We start from the raw sequence: 6,000 nt of genomic DNA, 5'->3' as shown, positions 1-6,000 counted from the left end.
CAGGGACAAAGTTAATTTCACACAGCTGCCCATGTAAACTTCCATCCAGAATTCCTAAAATCAGTAAGATGCTGTGCCTTTGTGCATTGCTTTAATGACTACCAGTGACATTAACTGTGAACAAAAAAGGGTTATTTTTAAATCTTTACTGAAGCTGTTGAAATCTTTTTCAAAAGAATTCTATGTTTCCTAATGTGATGGTGCCTAAAATTTTCATAAAAGCGTGTCTATATAATCTAACTGCCTCTGCAGCTGAAGTGTTAATTCCCAAAGCATTATAAACATATTGGGATAAAGTGATAATGAGCCAATGATCTCATCAGATTATGATCTTATTCAGTTAAATTAAAACACACAGGTACCTGCCTGCAAAGTGTATCTTCTTTGTCAGCGGCATTCTTTGTCTGAAAAAGAAGACTCAGATTGTGCTGTCAGTCATTTTTGGTAAGATCAAGTGTCAGTTTTTTCAAATAGAGCTATCTCATTTTATAAAGAAACTTTTTATTTATTGATGTTTGAGGGAAAGTTAATCTGAAGAATCTCAAGAAAAGACTATTTCTCTATTTTTCCATGAAGTGTAAGGCTGTCAGCAGAGTTTCCATTCAGATTGCAAAGGAGGTAAGAAGAGGGAGGATAGCACTTATTTTTCTTTTTAATTAGCTTCATCTGAGGAATTATCCAGCCCTAATATAATGGCTCGATTCATCTCCCACACCATCTGGTGTGAGAGCGGTGTACCTCTGGAGCTGATTGCTTTCCCCCGGTGCTGTGTCGGGGTAATAGGCTGTTCAAAGGCTGTTCTGGGCTCGGACAGCTGAGCAGAGGTGGGGCAAGAGCAGCTGGCCTTGGCGCCATCACCTGCTGCCTGTCAGAAGGCTTTCGAATATGGTCCATCCATGCCCTAAGTGTATGTATCTATGTGTGCATATGTGTGTGCTTGTGTACATGTGCAACATACTTGAGAGTCAACTTCAGGCAGAGCACAAATCCCATGCTCTTCCTGAAGAAGATAGGAGAGAGAAGGAGAGAAAGAGCACATCATTAGGACCCTTGTGAACATCTGGGAGAGATGAGACAGGTGACAAATAAGAAGTAGTGTCTGGAGATGATTCCAGCACTTCAGTTAGTTTGCACTTCTGCACCACATGTCAAATGACACAGCCAAGAAGACATATAATTTGCTGTATATAAATTGCTTTTTGGTAAACTGTTCACAAGCCTGGCTCTCGGTAGTATTTCAAACACTTGAGCACCCCCATCTTTTTTTTTAATCATGTCATTGTCACTCAAGTTTTGCTTCAAATACTATGTTTGTCGCAATGGTGCAAGTTCATTTGACAGATTGGCAACATCTGGTTTGCCCTGAGTCTTTCAAGCCTGTCCCACAGTGCAGTGCACCCGCAATGTCACCGACACCTGTTGACTGACCTGCTTTCAGCCAACAACTGTGGTATAAATCTACAGTTTAGAGAGGGATGTTGCTTCTCGTGAATAAATGATGATGATAATGATAAATCTGGAATAATCTATATATTTTTCTATTTAATATGGATCAAATTACGTTGTGTATTGTGAAAGACATTGCTTGTGGTGACAAATCCACAAAGAATCATCAACAGATTCTGCAGTTCGCCTCAGCTCTACAGATGATTTTAGCATCTTTCAGCTCATTGTTTTGGTTTTACAGCCAAACTATACTGATTTTGAGTCACTCACGCTGCTCTTATACTCTATGCTAACCCACTTGCCATATCAACTGTATAAGGTGATAATATGTCATGGTTGTGTTTACAGCATGGATGTATGATAAGAACTGGATACCAGACTCCAAAATGGCATCTGAATGAAAATTGCTCAACAAGCGCAAAAGCCATTTTTGCTTACGTGTTGTGCGGCCGACAGCATATTAATGTTTGTCCCACTGGCCCACCTGCCTGTTCCCATTCGTCCCATAAATTTCACACAGGGATGACTTCACACACATAAAAGTCACCTTTCAAGGCTCAGGGAAAGTTTTACAAATACACAACCTTCATGGATTCAAAAATGCATAATACAGAGAGTAATCATTTACATTGTTAGAAGTGCCCTGTCAAAAGTTTTACAGATGTCTCTTTTATAATGGTGGTTTATGTGGAAAATACTATTTGGGCTGCAACATCCATGATTTACAGCTTGGTGCACTAGCCCCGAGTGGTCAAAAAATGCAGGTTTAATTAACAGTTCAGTTTTTTAAATATTCCTCCAACATTCTAGGTATTAGCACTAATACATTTGTTGATGGGGATGTTTAACTCTCAAAAGCTTCCTCCCTCTCAAATTTGTTTTCCATTACAGTATTATCCAAAATGTCTAAATCAAACTCAGCAAGAACTTAAGAGGAGTAGATTGAGGACATAACGACCAAAATAAAGATCTCACTGGCTGATTGACTGAGTTGATAACAGTAGCTACTTTTAGCTTGCTATAATGGATTTTATACACCCACTTTTGGGCAATTCAGGCTACCATGAACTACAACCTCGCCCAAAAACAAGAATGACAGATGATGTATGAGGGCACTTCTCTGTGTTGGTACTAATGAAGCAAAGCAAATACCTGCAGAGAAAACATGTAAAATAAATGAAGACATATCAACTGAACAATGTTAAGCAGAGGACCTGAGTATGCGTGTCTGTGTAGAAGGGGAGGGGGTGAGAAGGAGGAGGTGTGGGGTTATTGAGGGTATCTTATCTAACAGTTGAGCAGCTTTATGGCTTCTAATAGGCACCCTGTCGGATTGAATTGTAAATATGGAGCACCATTGTGCATTCAGAGGTGTGTACATCCTCTGCTTCATTTACCAGATGCTAAGTGATGACCAACTCGTTTATTACACCTTGCAATCCACAATTAAAATGAAGAGAAGCTCGCAAGGAAAAAGCCATTTACCTTAGCCCAAACTGCACTTACACACCAGACACAAATTTCACTGTTACTTGAAAACTTTCCATGCATGGAGCTCATTATCATTTGATTTCCATCCAGAGTTCTCAATTAAAATTATACAGAGGTTGCATTTCATTTACCTGAGCTCGGGGCAATTTGCCGGCCATTAAGCTCCTACCTGTATCAGTGGAGATGTTTTCGAGGTGAACATCTGGGGTTGAGGAGGCAGAGCATGAAATGAAATGCCCCTGGCTCTCTGCTCTTCCTTTTGTCCAAAAGGGCCAAGGGTATTAGAACGCCATGCATAGTAAAGAGCGTGTTTCCACGGGCTGAAACAAATTGGTCTGGGATCTGAATTGAAATAGAAAATCGACAATGAATGCTGGATACCAAGTTTGTCATACAGCCACCAATAGCCACAGTAAAGTATTTCAGTCAGGTACTGCTGGATAGAGTTGTAGTGGATAGTGGTATTTATCTGTTGTTTTCCACCAAATGAATTATTAGAAGGAGGAGAAGGCTTGTTTCAACATGCATTTGGCTTCAAAACACCACAGACATGTCACTAGTGAACGCTTTTCATTACTGTCTAAATCCGGCAGACCTGTAAAAATGCAAAGTGTTCCTTGCTGAATTCCCCATAAGGGATCAAGATTCTCTATAAAACTGTAATTGATTTCTGTGTCATGCAATAATAAAGACTTACCATAAAGAAACTACACTCATGAGACCTTTTAAGAATCAGACCTCATTAGACCTTGGATGTAATACTTTTTACTCTAAATCTTTTTTAAAGTACAAATTGCAATTATGTTGCCTAATGACATAATGTAATTTTTTTGGTAACATAATAAAAAGAGAGGCTTAAAAGAGAGGCTTAAAACAACTCTGGAAGTCTCTGATTGAGATCTGATATGTATTCCTTGTGAATGTTTGCACAGTGTGAGGTGCTGAAATATGCCCACAGACTGCAGTTAGAGATAAAATATAATCATATCAGATTTTTATTTCAAGTCATGTAAATGCCATGGTGATGTGCTTTGGATGAACTTCTTGGAACATAATGTTATTTTTGTAATTTTAGTGATTATAGAAATTTGTTAACCTGACATGGATATTTTGCCTCACTTTCAACAAAGTATAACTTAAATTGTTGAAGTTGGAAGCAATAGCACATTTTTATTATTAGTTACTCATTATGGTATAATATCCCAAATTTACTGTCTGCAGAATGAAAAGCTGATTTTAGGCAATGTTGTATTAATTTACCTCTAAATAATTGAATCATTAGTATTGCATATTGAGGCAAACACATTTACAGAATAGATCATATGAATGGATTAGAACAACTGGGTAATAATGCCATTAATAATTTCATTGCATTTGATTTAGTATCTGTCATTACATTTGAAAGCATGCTGTCACTGGTTTCCTTCATGTAAGAAGTAATATCTACTGTATGTAAAGAGCTGTTTTATCAAGTGTTACTGTGTTTGCTATAGAGTACCATCCTTTAATCTTCTGTACTTGAAAGAAGGGACAAGAATAAAAAGTCAGTCTAATATCTTTCATAAAAAAATTGAGAAAAAATGATCAAAACCTGTAGCAAAACCCGCACTTAGTGCAGGGCAGCTTTGGTGTGTCTCTGTTCACACTGTTGTGAATAATAACATTTCTTTGTTGGGGATTATAGGTCCTTGCTACAGGGTGTTCCAAATAATTTTGCTTGTGACAGCCTGAAATGGCTTTCAGTTTGTCAAATAACTGCAGAGTTGCTGTCTAAGTCATGCAGTGAACATTCGAAAGATCACTTTCTTCAACACTGCGAGGCGGCTGTGAAAAGAGAGCCTCAACACAAACTAGCTTTTCATTTCTGTTATCATACTCAAACAGTATGGGGATCTCACTGGAGATTTGTGTGGTACAAGTTGTATTCTAGATGATATGCAGTAATCAGGCCCTTTGAGTCTCCTTCTGTCTCTCTTTCTCTTTTTCCCTCTCTCCGGTCTGTCTCTCCCTCTTTCCCCTGCCCTCACTAAAGCTGGTGAGCACTCAAGTTTTGCAGTGTTTTAAGCATTACATCATTCCACATGGCACACTATTAAGCTTTTGGGAACTGGGAAGACAGCCCAGGCCTTCAGATTTGTCATAGCATTGTGCTCCATTGTTGCACTGAACAGATGAATCGCATGCTGACCAAACCGCCACTAAGCTAGGGGAAATAATTAATGCACAGTCCTATTTTTTTCTCCTCTAATACAGCGCATGGACAAGACACGGCACTGCGAGTAGTTGTCAGATTTTGTCCCTTTTGTGTCAACATTAGTGACACATATTTATTCTGCAAGGGGCATGGCCTCTATCCATCTATCCCTCCATCTGCCCATATGATATTCCATCCAGGTACGATGCCATGGCGACGCTTAGTTATGCAGTGGAATTTATTGTCTGCACTGCGGCAGATTACCATTGCTTAACATGCCACACAGGAGACTTAAAGAGGCAGCACCTTTCACAGTGTTGCATCCTGCTGGCAAGTATGTTGGAAAGCCTGAGGCATGCTGGGAAGCCTGGTCTTTATGCATGGTTTCCTGTGCTGTGAAGGACATAAAGTATACAGCACAGAGTAAGAGCAAGAGAAGGGGCAGCTTGAACACAATAAAACGGTGGCATTCACTGTTTGTCTTGGCACTATATTCATGTTTTTGTTTTATTTTATTTTAAAACACTGACCTGTTAGCTTAGGACTGCTGTAACATTTTACTGACTATTTGTCACATGTATTGACTGTAGAGATTATAGTCATTAAAAGCCAGCTCACAAGCACTACTCTCCTGAGAATTTTTTCTTGAGAACACTTTCACTTGTTAAAATGTGAGGTGCTTAGGGGCAACAGGGGAAACTTTAAGTCATGTAATGATCAGGTGTACAAACCCAGTATTTACAAGGTCAATATCCTGTGCTTAATTCACCCAAAGCAGCCTTCATACCCTGTAACTTGATACATTTTAGTATTCTTGCTTCCCACTCCATTCTATAACAAAATACAGATTCACTCTAAATAATTCAACA

Source organism: Thunnus maccoyii, chromosome 8, assembly GCF_910596095.1.
Source record: "Thunnus maccoyii chromosome 8, fThuMac1.1, whole genome shotgun sequence".
Lineage (NCBI taxonomy): Eukaryota > Metazoa > Chordata > Actinopteri > Scombriformes > Scombridae > Thunnus > Thunnus maccoyii.
The sequence above is the reverse complement of the archived record's forward strand: the minus strand, read 5'-3'. Positions refer to the sequence as shown.